A 17,100-nucleotide genomic window follows, 5' to 3' on the forward strand; every position below is an offset into this window, starting at 1 on the left:
GGGAGGCCCAAGTACCCGCGACAGGCAAGGGCCCAAAACATAGTGAGGCGACATCAAAATTGTCTATCTCGAAAACCACCTTGTTTTGCAAGGGGGTCACCTGGGTTTTTGGCCCCGTGCTCGGCGGCTATCTAGGGAAACCTACCAAACCCACACATTTCTGAAAAGTAGACACCGAGAGGCTTCCAAGGAGGTATGGCTTGCATGGATCCCCCAACATTTTCTCACCCAGAATTCCCTGCAAACCTCAATTTTAGTAGGAAACATCACTTTTTTCACACATTTTTGTGTGGGAAAGTGTGGCATCAATGGGCTCACACAAATGTCCTACCACCCAGCATTCCCCCAGGTCTCCCAATAAAAATGGTGCCTCACTTGTTTGGGATGCCCAAGTACCTGCGACACGCAAGGACACAAAACGTTTTGAGGCAACATCAACATTGCTTATCAAAAAATATTATGAGCTAGATTCTCCCCTTTCCAATGATACCTCTCCTGTCTTTCTACGTGCCCGAGGGGATGAGATAGCCCCCTGAGCACATAGAAAGTGAACTGAAAGGAGCCTACATGCTCATTTCAGTTTCGGTTTCTGTCCAATGACGACAGTGTGGCGTGTGCGCTGAATGTCATGGCACAAAAACCAGGAGGGGGCCTCGGGAGCTGGGGAAGCTCCCCAGCTCCCGAGGTCAAAGGGTGACATAGAAAGATTTTGTGCCCTTGTCCTTATGACGGAATGGTTCCGTCATGAGCACAGGGGCACCGATGCTCATGACGGAACCATTCCCTAATGAGCATCGAAGGGGTTATGGTTAAGGCTCTGAATCTCTCCCTCTAAAACTTCAAGCCACAGTTAATCTTTCTGTTTTAACATGCTCCTAAAAAAGTCACAATATTCATACCTTGCTATGAGGCATAATATTCAGTTTAAGCTACGCGTCAACCTATCAAATTAAGTGAGCCTTCCCTGGGACACATCTTGTGATTTTAAAGTGATGCTGTCTGTCTTTTTAGGTTGTGGAATGTGGAAGGAGTTGTGGGGAAGCCACTATGGTGCCGGACCAGAGGAGAAGGTGTCAGGCGAGGCTCGGGACCCTGGCAGACCATCCGCCGCGGTCGCAGTGATATCCAAGCTCATTTTCCTAATGACTGGAGAGGTCAGGGTAATGTGCTCCGAAACCGTGGCCATAGGTAGGAAGCATGACTGAAAACCCATGGCCCTCTTGCTTTGTTTATACCTAGCTCCAGTAGTGACCAAACCTTTTATCACTCAGGACGGGAGGAGCTACACAAACATCAGTTTTGGAATGATGATGGGGTAGGGGAGTGAGGGAACTTTGGTGGACCGATGTCCCCTCCCAAAGGTGCCAACTGCCTGCAATTTCCACTTAACACTTTCATTACCGGCACATTTGCAGATTATTGCCACTGTGTTAGGAGGGGGCGATTCCTCGTGCAAGAGCCCCTAACCAAGCCCCCACACCCCTCCCCAAAAAATTAAATCAAAGTGTAACTGGGACTGCCGCCTATGTCCTGGGGTATTTTCACACCTCTTAATGGACATCAGCTTGTTGCTGCCTCCGAAAACGAGCTAAAGTCTACTGTTTACAGTGAACTTTCAACTTGTTTTCTCTGCCACCGTGTGATGTCTGCTCCTCTCTGTGTTCGTAAGGAAGGAGCCAAAGTCGTGTGGCACATGGTGGCACCGTGTGAGTTGGCAGTTATGACTTTCTACAGGGGGTTGAGAGAGGCTGTGCATGCATTTAAATAGAAGAGAACAAGTCCTGAAACAGACAGAAGCTATCAGACTGTACTGTTTCCGACTTTGGGGTAGATTTTCAAACATTTTGCGCTGGGTTAGCATCACAATAGCGACGCTGCCCAGCACAATTTTATTTTAAACATTTTACTTTCCAATGGAAAACTTTGGTGTTGGAAAGTACCCTACAAGTAACACAAAGCAGCACAAAGCACTACTTTGAGTTACTTAGCACCAATGGTGCCTTACATAGGTGGTACATGGGCATTCCCATGCAAGCACCCATACCTTTTGACATAAAACCCTATCTATAAACATTTGTAGACAGGTTTTAGCTCTAAAAGTTAACACCCTCTGAAAAAAGGAATTAGAGGAGAAATGTTTTCATTTATCCTTCTTTTCCAACTTTGCATGCATGTTGCACTGTGCAGCACACATACAAAGTGGGAAAAGTGTTTAATTTTTTTGGGGCATAGTATTTTGTACAAGACAGCTACTCTTCATGTACAAAACCTATCCTAGACTCTGGGACTTGATTTAGCGCTTTCGCACTAAGGTGTGTGCGTGACTTTTGGCAGCTGATATCAGCGCTGGTGCCAGTAGCTACCGGACCCGGGTGGTGGGGTGGGTGGAGGGCCACCGCATTTCCTCTGTCCTCCGTCATCTTCCTTCTTCCAGCAATCCCAGTAGGCAGTATGAAGCACCCGGATCCCACGTTCCCATGAACCATTCCCAAAGCTGCAATGCAGCATTGTGATTGGTCTGAGCACCGTGGTTCTGCGCTGAGACGGGGAATGGGAGGGTTTGCATGTTCTTCACCAGGTTGTGCAATGGAGCCTGGTGGGGAAAATGCAAAGTGTGCAGGACTGTTGTGCGCACTTAGGGAGTGTAAACCACTCTTCCTCCTTCTTACCCTGCCCCGCGACTCCCGACTGAAATAGAAAAACTAAAATGATAATAATAGTTATTATCCTTTTCTTTTTTCCTTTAGTTCAGAGGGGTGACGCTCTTCCGCCTTAGGGGAGGAGCTGCCACTGGCAGGCGCTAGGGAGAGGGAGGAGAGCGCCATATCTCTGTAGATATGGTGCGCTCCTGCTCTCTTTCTGTCACACAATGCAGCGCAGCCTCTTTGGGGGCCGCAGTGCGTGCCTTTTTTGAAAAACTGGCTCCTGGTATGTTTAAAGTTCAAAGCTGAGTTATATATTTGAAATTTCGACATCTATACATAAAAGATAGGCGCTCAGTCGATCGTTATACTGACCCCAGTCAGTTGAGTTGGAGACCAAATGATCAGTCATGCAATGCTCCTTGACAGCGATGTGTGTGAAAACAGTTTGTGCACTCACTGTCAATGTACAAAGGATAGAAGCATCACTTGGTTGAGGGAGGGTTGGGACTATTTCTTCATTTTTGCATAATTGTCTCTGAAACCGACAGTTGTACGTAGGTCATTTTCATTGACTGCTCTTTTAATAAATGCCACGCCTCGTACTGATGACAGACTTGATTAGGTGAAGGCTATCAGTTGCCCTAATAAGAGGGTTATAATTGGGAGTTATCTCCATGACATTCATCCTAACATATCATGCTTACATGAGACCCTCCTAAGCACTACGTAGCAGGAATGTACGTACAACAATTTCGTTTCCACAACTGTGTTTTTTTCTGGCTTGTACCAAGCCAGGCATTGTAGGGATATACTTTCACAGAGAAGTGTAGTTAACAGTGGATGAGGTGAAGATGGTCTGGGAGTTCACGTTTGTGATGACTGAGGGAGAGATATTAGGGAGGAAAGTAAATTTGACAAACATATTGTTCAGAGTTTAAACGGACATCTCTACATTTGAGATTGGTGAAATGGCTATGGTTGGGGACATTAACTTGGCTTGAGACAGGCACATTAATAGGTTTCCGAGTGGGGCTTCATGAAATAAAAACTTTCTTGACATGTTTGAAAGTGGATGCATACAAACTGCAGTTAAGGCAGATGTTGGAAGCAGCATCACCCCGAATTAAAGGAGTGTACTTTATTTCTCACTTTCACTTGTCACATTCCCATATTATTTATGTTTGGATGAGTAACCTTCTGGTCCCTCATATTTATGATTCAAATAAGGGCCTCTGCTCATAGATCATTGTGTGTGTCACACAGCTTGGACCTGGTTACACTTTAGTAAAATAAAATGAGGCTTTGTCTATCTCTGCTGCAGGACCCAGACGTTTAAAGAAACTCTGACAGAGGTTCATCAATACTTCTCATTTAACAGAGGAGAAAAGGGACAATTGCTCTGAGTCAATAGGTTAGAACCCCTTTAAAGCTTACGTATAACCATGAGGCCTTCATGAAAAAGAAATTCATAAGTTGGAATTGGAACTTTTTTTGCTAAAGGACATAAAATATCGAACATGATTGTACTATCTCACCTTAAACATGAGAATAGGCCTGGCAGGCTCCTTGTTCATAGACACAGTGTCAAGAATGGGACTGCCTTTGCCAATGACACTGTTTTTTCATTGTCTTAGTGTTGGACGTGGCCCTTTTGGCAGGTTCACCCCGAAACTTTTTGCGTTCTCCTAACCTTTTTAGCACTGTGGGCCAGTGTAAAGTGCGTGCGCTCTCTGTGTATGTGTGGTGAGACTGACCTGCCCTCCCATAGGAATGCATGGGCGAAATGTGTTTCCCTGGTAGTTCCTGGTACAAGAGGTGTGCAGGGGTGAGTTTAGTCTGTGTGAACTCTTGAAAATAAATGTTGCGCAATGGTGTGCGCAGATTTATTGTGACTAGTGGAGAAGTACCACTTTTAGAAGTTGGCATTTCTGTGTGTAGTGTCTGCTTGCCTGATGCGAATTGCATTGCTGGCTTGTGATTGACAGGAGCTGGCTAGTGTGCTTGGCTCCAGGAGCCAGGATGGGTCTGCCCGGTGGTGAATAGGGAGATCTGCATTTGGATGGGAGGGAGGAGTTACACCTGGAACCTGAATAAGGCTGTGCCTTCCCTCCACAATGCTGGCTCCACCTCCTGCTGTGCGTCTTATGTCCCTGGCCTGTCTTGTGAAAGGGAGAGAGGAGCTGGGCAAAACAAAGTGCTCCTGAACCAGTTGTATCTGGTTCTCCCCTTGCCTGCACCTTTGAGACAAAGGATTTAGTAGTATAAATATAGGGCCTGTGACCCCATGTAAATGTTCTTGTTCGTGGACTTGAATATACCAGGGGCATGCTGCTGCTGGGGCTCAGGGGAAGGCTTACCTCCCTGGGCCCTGCCCTGCCTCTGGAAGCCTGGAGGACTTCTTGGGACCCTTCTGCTTTGCTTGATTATTTCCAGGCCCCTAAAGAGACTTTGGGGCTGACACAGCACCTTGTGAGTGCTGGCTTTATTTTCAATATACCTGGCTCTTTCTGTGCTTTATTTCCCCCTGGGAGCGCTTTATTTTTGCCCTGCAGCACTGGGCTGCAATCGTCTGCGAGGGAATCCCAACATGGGGACTCCCTGTTGCTTGGTGCCCTCCGAGGCACAGTACCATTACCGAGTCTTGAGCGGCCCCGTCTTGCAGCGGGTCACTCCAACGATCTTGGGGCATATTTTGTTTAGATCCCGTGCCCTCCCCCATAGGCCTAATAGTTGTTGAAAGGCCCCAGAAGGAGCGGATGGCTAGAAATGCCTGTTTCTGCATGTTGGTGATCCTCAGCTGCACCGCACCAGCACGGGCAGCTGCTTCATTTGGCTAATTACTTTCCTGCGCCTGTGGGCCATCCCATCTTCTAGGGGCCCCTGACAGCCACAGTGCTTGGGGGCAAGTTCTTATTCCCCTCACTTGGTGCATAATTAGTTCAGGAGCCAGTGCTCTCCATGACACATTGTTGTTTTCAGAGCCTGAGTGGCTCCAACTCTCTGCCCATTATTTTAAGAGCCCTGTGTGGCTCCAACGTTGGGCACATCTGTTTGAGGGTCATTGAGAGCCCATGCCCCATTTCTGCTTTCACAGCTGCCCAGTAAGTAGTGGGCAGCTGCACCGTTTAGGTGCACAGTTCTTTTGGGGGTCTTGTGAAGTCAGGAGCGAGATGCACTCCTTTGCCCCCCACTTTCCCAGCTGCCCAGCAAGTAGTGGGCAGCTGCTACATTTAGGTTTGAGCAGTGGTGCACTGTTGACTTTTGCTGCCTAGGCAGTAGCCCTGACTCTTTGGACATAGGACATTTGAGCCCCTTTTTGAGATGGTCAGTTGGACATGGGGATTGCTACATTTATAGGGCGCCAGGCCCCAAAGTGATTTAGGCGCTAAAGTTGATGTGGTGCTAGGAAATGTAATGCGTGTAGTATGCTTACGCACCCTGTTTTATACCTCTGAAATGTAGTTTATGAATTTGCGGTTGTTCTGCATATCACGGTTTGTGTTAGTGAGATTATGCTTCACTGTATGATTTATGCCCTTAATGTGAGTTATACTTAGAAGGTTAGGGTCTAATGTATTTAGACGTGTGTGATACTGTGTATAATGTAGTTTATGACACAGGCTGATGCTAAGTACAGTGATTGCCAGTGTCTACTGGTTGTACGTTTATGATCTACTTTACTTTTACTAAGTTCACTTTGTGATGGTTCCGACAGTGGCCCATGTGGCCCTGTCCGTTGTATATAATCCCTTGTAAATATTTCCCAGTGCCAGTTGGCACAGTGTACATCATGTGTTTACTATTCTAATGTGTTTTGAGAATACAAAGGCTATTTTTGATTTAACCTTGTGTGGAGTTCCTGTTGTAGTGTGCCTCGGATGTTGTTGCTGTTGTGTGTGTGCGCAAATGCTTTACACATGGCCTCCGGGATAAGCCTGAATGCTCGTGCCAAGCTACTTACGGGGTGAGCAGGGGTTATCTTTGGTGTGTAACTCCCACGAGTGGTGGTCTCTGCCTGGCTTTGGTGCAAGCTTTAGCCAACCAGAGATCCCATTTCTAAAACTTAGCAACTCTTTGGGCTGCAGATAAAGTCAATGAATGCTGAAAGTTCTAGGGCATTTTGTATACTGTTGCACATACTTCCTGAGGAGAAAAGGCATGCTACCTATCTGTCAGGAATGTCCTATCATTAAAAGGACGAGCTTGAGTTTCCTATATTGAGAGCTGCAGTACTCTAGGTATTCATTCAGAGAAAGGTAATAAAGCCCCGAGGATGAAAGGATTGCTGAGCATTTGTTTAGATATTTGCAGTTCTCCTAGTGCACTTATCACATTCATATTTAATATGTTTGCAGTCCCTGCTATACTGACTTTTTTTATATGAAAAATAACTGAGAAAATGAGGGTCTATCTGGATCAGGCTAGTATGGGATGATCGCTGAGAGATATCCTCCACATATCTTGGTATGGTATTCATGTGTGAGCAGAGATAATAGTAGTCCTTACTGATGGGTGCAAATTGTCAGTCATGGGTAAATTGACCTCATTCCCACTGCCCTACATCATAATCACATTTCAGGTGTATTATCCTCCATGATAGATGGCAAAAGTGAAGATATAGTAAGTTAAAGACATGTTCTTAGAGGGGGCAGTGAAGTCCTTGCCCAAATGTAGGCAGGCATTTAGGTTAGGTAACGAGAAAAAAACTCTTTTTGGTACAAATTAGACATTGGTTGATGTACATGCATGCAAAACTGGTTTCTGTTAGAAAAGGCACCCTTTTCTTAAAATATTTAGTCTCTAGTACTGGATTGAGTAGTACAATTGCCCATATACATATTGAAAGCCAGAAGCATGAACACCAGCGCCTAAATCTAATTATTCAGTGCTATGACATAGCGAGTAGCAACAGTGGTAACCCACTCCTGTGATGCAATATAAGGGATAACACATCCCCTCAAACAATCAATCAGGTTTTTTAAAGTACAGCTAATCACCTGATATGGTATCAAGGTGCTTGCATATCCCGGAGACTTATTCGAATAGCCAGGTCTTGAGGGCCATTCGGAAATCCGGAAGTTTGGTGATGGTCCAGAGGTGCGTGGGGAGGATGGTCCAGGTCCTTTCTGCGATGTGGGGAAAGGAGCCTCCTCCACTTCTGCTTCTGTAGATGCAGGGAGTATAGGCAAGTGAAAGGAAGGTGGAGTGTAGTCTGCTCAATGGTAAGTGGAAGTTCAGGCGGTATATAAGAAAGATGGGTCCTTGGTTGGTAGATCCTTGTGTGCATAGGTCAGCAGCTTGAATTGGCATCTTTTTTGTACAGTAAGCCAGTGGAATTGCCTGAGGTGGGGTGTGATGTGGGTGCATCAGGGAAGGCCACGTATGAATCTGGATATGGCATTCTGTATGGTCTGAAATCTCCGCAAGTGGTGTGCCCTGATTCCACATAGACGGCATTGCAGTAGTCCAGTGAACTGGTCATGAGGGCTTGCGCCACGGTGTGTAGAGGTAGCCAATTAAAGACATTATAAAGCATGCACAGAGTGATAAGCAGACAGAGGAGATGGCGTCGATGTGTGATTTCATAATGAACTTGTCAACGATGATTCTGAGGTTTCTGGCATGGTGGGAGGGAGTGGTTGCAGTTCCTAGGTCTGATGGCCACCAGAAGTCATTCCATGTGTTGCTGGTGTTGCCAAAGATCACTACTACCACCTTGCCTGTGTTCAGCTGGAGGCAGTTGTTCTCCATCCAGTTGGCAACATTTCTCACTCATCTGTGGAAGTTGGGTGTCATCTACATAGGAAATTATGTTGAGACGATTATGACCCGGAAGGCAAGATGGCGTCAGCGTGAGCGGTCGCAGTGGCAGTGCTCTGTGGCGCTGGGCTGTTTTTTACTAAGAAAAATGCTTTCTGTACGTTGAACGAGTGAGTAAGACTCCACATTCCCACACCCTTTGGACCCGCTTTGGACCCGCTTTGTGTTTGACAACTCTGGGTAATATCAGCCTGAGCTCTATCAACTGCTGTGTTAAATGCTGTATCAGCCTGCGACCTTTCAAGATATCGGAGTGCTAAGGGTGCTGCCGGGGGAAGAAAGGTGAAGAAGATGCTGAACTGAATGGCGCCACATCATGATAATGCACGATATTGCACACTGGATGAAATTCAATCCGATGGATTTGACAGATAAGCCCTGGCCGCAAGTGATTTTTTTTACATTTGATATTTGATATATTTGACATTGACATTGGCATTGCTACGTGCTAACCACATCGAATTGCATCGCTTTATCGCTTTATTGTGTTATTGCTTGATCATGGCACTGGGTGAAATGACGGCAGTAATTGGCAGCCATCATCAGGTCCATGGGCTGTGTGCCGTGTGCTATCTGCCTTTGTCTGTCTTTTTTTCCTTTGACATACTGCCCCTTGCTTTTTAGCTTGCAGGCTGCCCGTATCGACTGCATTATCCCCTACTATCCGGTACACTTGTTCACCCGTTCAGCCTCTTGGCGCTCTGTGCTTTATATGAATATTTGACATTGCTTGCTAAAAGTTTCCTCATCCAAATACTTTACTAAGCGCTCTTAAACTTGCTGGCTGCCCGTACCTACGGCACTATCCGGTACGTTACCCAGTGCTCTCCTGGCAGACCTTGAAGATCGTTCAGTAACAAGATCCTCAAACTTTAAACTCACCTACGCAAGCCGCAACTTGTTCTTGCCGCGTTGTTGATCACCCCTCTCTCCCCTACATGACCGGAGTCCCGCTCCCTCGGCTGCTCGTTTTGGCTCCTGGACGTCATCTGCAGACACGGGAGTACGGGCCTATAACCTCTCGCGCGTAGAGTGTCTCACCTTGTACCACGTGTCCTGTTGCCAGGGAGACGCCAACAGAGAAGAGGGGGGGGAGAGAGAAATTGGAAGAGCGAATGGCGCTCAGAAAAAGACTTAAAACAGGGGGAAAAAGACTTACTTGTCATTTGCTCTTTGGAAGTGAAATTGGAACAAGAACTGGGTCTGGTCCATCTGGTTTAAATGCTTTCTCTGCTTTATCTGCTCTATCTGGATCAGTGATTATCATTTCACAATTTGTATTTATATCTGATATACCAGCAAACTCTCGAGCAAACCATCAAGTAGCTAAGCGCCACCCTCGCACCATTGGCCTCTCACAGGGCGTATTAATTACCTGCTTAAAGAAAATGTCCTGCTTAAAGAAAATTATAAAAAAATTGCAAAAAACACAGTTGATGGACAGAATGTAGAACAATGTCATACAGTCACCCCAGTACAAGGATCTGGGCCTAAATCCATAGTTTTTTTGTTTTGCACTCCACACCAAACTGGGTTAGACACTGGCTATATGCAAATCAGCTCTGACCCTGTGCCTCATGGGAACAGTCCAGTCCGAACTACCAAGCCATGTCTTTCCCAGACCGGAATCAAGCATCCAAGGACAGGTTTCTGGCTATCAGCCTTCATCAGCCTGGATAGCTTGACTCCAGTGGTGTGGAGAGCCTGGGACTCACGTCTGAGTATACCCAGCACACTCAGGGTGAAAATTGCAAAAAACACAGTTGATGGACAGAATGTAGAACAATGTCATACATTCACCCCGAGTGTGCTGGGTATACTCAGACGTGAGTCACAGGCTCTCCACACCACTGGAGTCAAGCTATCCAGGCTGATGAAGGCTGATAGCCAGAAACCGGTCCTTGGATGCTTGATTCCGGTCTGGGAAAGACATGGCTTGGTAGTTTGGACTGGACTGTTCCGATGAGGCACAGGGTCAGAGCTGATTTGCATATAGCCAGTGTCTAACCCAGGGTGGTGTGGAGTGCAAAAAAACAATGGATTTAGGCCCAGATCCTTGTACTGGTTTGAATGTATGACATTGTTCTACATTCTGTCCATCAATTGTGTTTTTTGCAGTAAAGAAAATTAAAGACACGAGAACCCAGTGGATATGTAATGCTGTTATGAAAGAGTTTTACTATAGGCACAAGAGTAAGTCTCAAGGTGGAACTCAGTGGTGCTTACAGACGCCAGTAAATCTGATTTGTATTTTGACGCCCTCCCAAGTTACAGACATGGAAAGGAGCACCAGAGAGGATGAAGGTGAAGGGGCGACCTTACAGAAGGAACAGAAAGGGCAGAAAATTCAAACAGGTGCAGCAAACAATGAAAAGGGGGGTGAAGTAGGCGAGGTCCCACAGGAAGAGACACCAACACCAACCCTACAATATCTGGAGAACGCAGAAACTGAGATGACACCTGTCCAACGCACAACTAACAGACATAAAGGCCCGGAAACTAGAGGAACCAGAGCAAAGGAGAAAGACCTGGTAAAAGACCTGGCACGAATTGAGGTTCAAGAACAAGAAAAAGTAAACTTTAAAGATAAGAACATTGAAAAAAAACTGGAAAAGGAAAGAGAAAAAACTAAGTGAAAGGAGAAAGAGAAAGAGGAGGAGAAAGAGAGGGAGAAAGAGAAGTAGAAAGAAAAGGAGAAAGCAGTTAAACACAGGGAGGAGACTGGGGGTGAAACAGAAGAAAATGCGAAACTGGAGCTAATGGCCAAAAAAGCACAGAGATTACAGACAATAAAAAATGTAAAAGCATCAGCAAAGAATACTGGCACACCTTCGTCATCCCAACCAAGAATTTCTAACATATTCAGCCCTCTACATAAGGATTGTCAGAATGATGCAATAACTAATGGAAAAATACAGATCGCAATCCAGAACAAGACCTCTAAAGAGTGGAGTGGAAGCAGTAAAGATGTTCAATGCATGCCCCCAACCAACTCGGAGGAAAGTCAAACTACAGGGCCCAGCAAAGGAACTTGGAATGCTGGCCCAAATGCTGAATCAAATATGAGGAGTAAAGAGACAAGGGCATGCATAGAAATAGACGTAATGTTATCTAACCAGAAAGAGCAAACTGAACAATCTGATCAAAAAAATACACCCGAGGAATTGGGGGACCTAAACCATTCTCCAAATCAGGTCGCATCTCCAGCTGGGAAAGAGTCACATTCAGTAAACCACTCGCTTTCAGATGAAGACTCCGAATCAGATCTATACGAGACAGGGATGTCTATCTCAAGTGACTCAAGTGATTCAAGTGGTTCCAGCAAATTGAGCAATTCAAGAGAATCCAGCCCAAGCGCACAAATGGGCACAGCACCACTGGAGATCTCTGGCTCCAATGACTCGAGATTACTCAGCGAAATCAATGTCAGGAAAAAAAAGAGTGGGGGGAAAAAAGGTCAAAACACAAAAGAGATCAAAACTTGCTGAATGAGGAAACCACAGACCCTGGTAATAATACAGACTATGTCCAAAGCAGATCCAATTTTCCCCGAAGGAGCCCAAAGAGTAAATCATCAGGAGAAACACCACGTCAAACTTCGAACTCACAAGAGAACAAAGACAGATATCAAAAAACAATGGAGCCCTCACTGAGCCAGGTGCATGTCTCAATTAAACATTTTCACACGCATGTGAAGAAAGATAGCCAGAAGAATCGCTTGGCCATAGAAAAACTACAAGGCGCAGTGAAAAAAGTGGGCAGTATTTGTTCTGAGATCTCTGAGAGAATTGTCATGGTGGAAACTCGTACCGAGAACCTTGAAACCGATGTCGTGATGCTCCAGAAAAAAGGAAAAGAACAAGATGGAGTAATAAGGGATCTCATGTTTAAAATGGAAGATCAGGAAAACAGATCCAGAAGGAAGAATTTGAGGTTTCTTGGAATTCCGGAGAACTCTGAGGGAAGCGACGCTAGAGGGGCAATGATTGACATTCTTAAAATGTCATTTCCAGAGTTGGAAGCCTGGGATATGGAAAGGGAAGTACAGCGGGTCCATAGTTTTCCCTTAATGCTATCAAAGCATTCCAACAAGCAAAATCAATATCCCAGGGCAATGCTGGTCTGCTTTGGTAATTTCCTTCTTCGTGAAAAAAATCTATGATCTAGCAAGACCCACTGCCCAAAGAGACTACAAGGGGTTAACATTTTTTGCCAGACCGGACTTCACTCACGCTACCGTGGAGCGAAGATGGAAAATACGTCAGCTATTTGGATCTTTTGAAAAAGTTGGAGCAAAAGTATTTTTGCAAAATCCGGCACGCTTGAAAATAATATTCAAAGGCACAACAAGAAGCTCTAACAGCGAAATACAGGCGGAGGACTATCTACGTGAAATTTCCGAGTCTGGCTCTCGGAACCTAGGGAAACAATCTTAATTATATTAAATGAAACGTGGTAGAAGGAGCGGATAGGTTGAATTAACTATTTCAATTTACATTGGGAAATGTGCGCTATAAGCGGAATGGTTGGGCAGCCTGTGGAAATTAAGTCTGAGACATTATCAGAGTGTTCAGGTTTTTTGGCTCAACTGGTAGTAGATAAGTATATCACTAATATTAACAATCTAGCCCAGTCGGCAGGGCCCGCTTGCACGGAGGTCACGCCCCTGGTCCAGACAGGCCCAGGTAACCTTCAAAGGTGGTGGTGGGTGGGGGGTGGGGAAGGGGAGGGGGGAAGGCAGGACAGGTTAGACATACAGGGTAGTAAATCTTATAGGGAAATACATATAGGGATCACAGAAACCAGAAAACCTGGGATAAAAATGATGGCACTTTTCAATTAGTAGTATGGCTGGGATAAAAATACTATCTCTGAATATTTGTGGTATTAACGATCTTAAAAAAAGGCAAACAGTAGCAATTGGCCTACAAAATTGGGGAGCTAATATTATATGTATGCAGGAGACGCATATTGAAGGGTCCCAGAGTCAGCTGTTAAATACATTAGGGTATAAATTGGTGTGTGCTACCCCACAAGGTGCAAACATTTGGGGGGTTGCTATTCTGGCTAAAGGGAGTGAAATGGTGTTTAATAAATCCAAAACTGACAAGTTTGGCCGTTGGGCTATCACCGAATGCAGCTACCAAACAGGGCAGAAAATGACAATTTGTGCTATTTATGTTAGCAATACAGATGACCCTGGGGTTTTCAACGAGGTCTCTAACGAATTGTCACACTGGCCTCTTCCGGTAATGGTCTGTGGGGACTTCAATATAAACCTCCCGACAAATTGGTCATTGAACGATGACTGGGTGTATAAAGGATGTAAACCTAAAGTATTTCATTCTATGAAGGATCTGTGTCTTGTACATGGACCTGTGGATAGCTGGCAGACTTCTAATACTAATATTGGTGACCCTGGCTGCACCTTTTATTCAAATCCACACCGCAGAATTGATTATATATTACTTTCAAATTCACTAATTAGGAATTGGCATACAGTTAAATTGCCCAGGGTATTATCTGACCATAATCCCCTTTTTTGTACACTGACTATTAGACCAACTAAATCAGAGCCTATTCACTGGACATTCGAAAAAGCATTACTGAATGATCCTCAGTATCGTCTCCATATGAAAGATTGGATTCCCAAGTTCCTAGTTGAAAACATTGGTAGCACGTCAATAGAGGTTGTTTGGGATACTTTGAAAGCTGGGGTCCGGGGCGAGACTATGTCATATTCACTTAGGTCAAACAGGCGGGAGAAAGAGGAGATCCGGAGGTTGCAGGATGAGCTTATGTTAGCAGAAGTAGGACTCGTTAGTACCACCGGCAATAGGGACACTACTGGGGATATCTCTTTCACCTTAGCCAAGCAGCAATTGCCAAGGCAGCGATCACTAATATATTTACAGATAAGGCAATCCGGATAGCCACGACACGAAAAGAACTAATTTATGAAGTTAATGAGCAAGTGGGCCATCAACTGGTGGTGCGATTGCGACAACAGGTCAATGCAAATTTGATTAGGGAGATTATAGATCCAGTGGCAGGGCAGTTAAAAGACTCAGAACTGATTAGGCAAGCATTTTGGAGGTTTTATAAAGAACTATATACGGAGAATGGCAAAGGGGACATGATCGAAATTGAAAGGTACCTAGAGAATTGTGAAGGTGTAAGCCTCGAGGTAAATAGGCAGCAGACACCAGAGGAAGCTCCTAACATGGAAGAGGTATTGACCGCAGTCAAGAGCCTCCCTAATGGGAAGGCAACAGGTCAGGATAGTATCCCTTCGGAGGTCTATGTTACATTCATAGATGAAATTAAATATGTCTTAAGGGATCTAATTTTCCATATTTTCTCCGGGGGGGGGAACCGGCCAGCTCCTGGGCCAAAATTGTAATTTTCGCTAAAAAAGGGAAACCCCCAGAACATCTAGGGTCATATCGCCCCATAACCCTTATAAATGCTGATTCCAAAATATATTTCAAAATCTTGGCAAACCGAATTGCACCTATAATACACAAGGTAATTGCCAAAAGTCAGCACGGTTTTGTTCCTGGAAGGTCAACGATAAATCATATCCAGAGGGTGATTACGCTTTTTGACGGAACAGAAAGCAGTTTCTCTGGAAAGCAATGGCGACAATGGGATTTCAAATCAAGTTTATTCAGGCAATACAAAAAATGTATCTTAATCCTAGGGCTGTTGTATCTGTTATTGGAAGTCTAACTAAGGAAATTATCATTTCCAGGGAACTCGCCAGGGGTGCCCATGCTCGCCATTGCTCTTTGCAATATATATAGATTCCTTTATTCGCTATTTGGAGAAAAACAACAACATAACACCCATTATATCACAGGGGTATGCTACAAAAAACATTAGCATATGCTGATGATATTGCCATAGTCACCCCAGGCCCCATAGTAGCAATGCTGACCATCGAGGCCGAGGCCAGGAAATTTGGGCTGGTTTCTGGCTACGCGCTAAACCAAGGGAAGACACAAATCGTTCTAAACCAAAAAATTGTGATGGATGATCCAAGGGTGGTGAAGGGAGCGACATACTAGGGAGTCTGAAAGCTGGAGGAAGTCGTGGACATAAACCTTAAGCCAATGTTGAACACAATACAAAAGGATCTACGACGTTTAGATAATCTCCACTTGTCCATTATTGGGAGGGCAAATACAATTAAAATGGTGCATTTTCCCAAAATACTATACTTATTTAAGGCAGTCTGTCTAGAATTTTCGAGTCAGTGGTTTACAGTAATAGAACGTATCTTTTCTAGATTTATATGGTCATATGCACAACCCCGCTGGGCATATAAATATCTTACCCTTCCTAAGAACAGAGGCGGGTTAGCTCTTCCCAACTTAAGGAGATATTATTGGTCATGTGTATTACTCTACAGTAAGGAACTACTGCAAGGGGGGAGAACGCAGAGGAACATACCGCTTCAATCTTTCAGCTACTGGTGGGGTATTCCAGTTATGGCTATTTTTGTAGGCACATACACGACAGCTACCACAAACAGGTCAAATTTAGGCTCTCTATAGCTGTTTTAAGGTATGGAAGGTCGTAAAGAAAATATTAGGCATAGGACCAATTTCACATTATACTCCGGTATTGAATAATCCTATTCTTACTCCAATAATTTTTAAGGATAACTGCGTAAACAAATGGTATAATTTAGGAATAACACAATTAGGGGATTTTTACACTACTCAGGGGATTAAATCTTTTAACGCTCTGAAGGAAGAATTTGACTTAGATTGACGGGATTTTTTTAAGTACCTCCAAATAAGGGATTTCTTAACTCATAAACTTGGGGCAAGGATACTCGGGGAAAAATGTCCGGCAGTAGAGACAATTATACACTCTAAGAAACACTCAATAGGTGGGGGTTTAGGGTTCATTGCTGGACATGTTCCCGGACAATTTAGATAAAACGGCAATGAAGTGGCAAAGTAAATTCGAAATCTCAAAGGAAGGATTTTTATATTCCTATCAGCTAGCCCAAACCATTCTTATTTCCACCAAACTCCATGCACAATTTTATAAAACCTGCTTCTTTCTCTACTATACACCCGATAAGATCGCAAAATGGGGAACCGGCAAGGGGACTTGCGGCCCGAGATGCAATTTATTTAAAGCAGATTCCGTTCATATCTTTGCCTCTTGTCCAGTGTTAATACCTTTGACACAAGATATAGAGAGGTTCTTAACCTCAGTTCTTCGCAGAAATGTTACTTTGTCACATGAAGCAATGGTACTTGGGGCGGAAGACCCAGATAACTTTGAGAGTGGCCACGATTTTATATTTGTTGCTATTGCAGTCCTGCGGCTATGCCTAGCCTCGGCTTGGCTTGACGCGCTACCACCCTCCTTTCAACAGTGGCTAGCCAGGCTTTTAGCTGTGTATAATATCGAGATAGCTATATATAAGCGGAAAGGCAGATCGCGACGCAAAAGGGGTATGAAAATCTGGACTCCTCTTACACAATGGCGAGACGCACAAAACTAATCATTATCAATGCTGTTATGTATGTTTTGTTATTGCTTTTGTTGTTTTCCGTGATGCCGGGAATATATTTTGTACATTTTCTATAATGACTATGTATGTATGACAAGA

This window comes from Lissotriton vulgaris, chromosome 3_2 (assembly GCF_964263255.1).
Source record: "Lissotriton vulgaris chromosome 3_2, aLisVul1.2, whole genome shotgun sequence".
Classification (NCBI taxonomy): Eukaryota; Metazoa; Chordata; class Amphibia; order Caudata; family Salamandridae; genus Lissotriton; species Lissotriton vulgaris.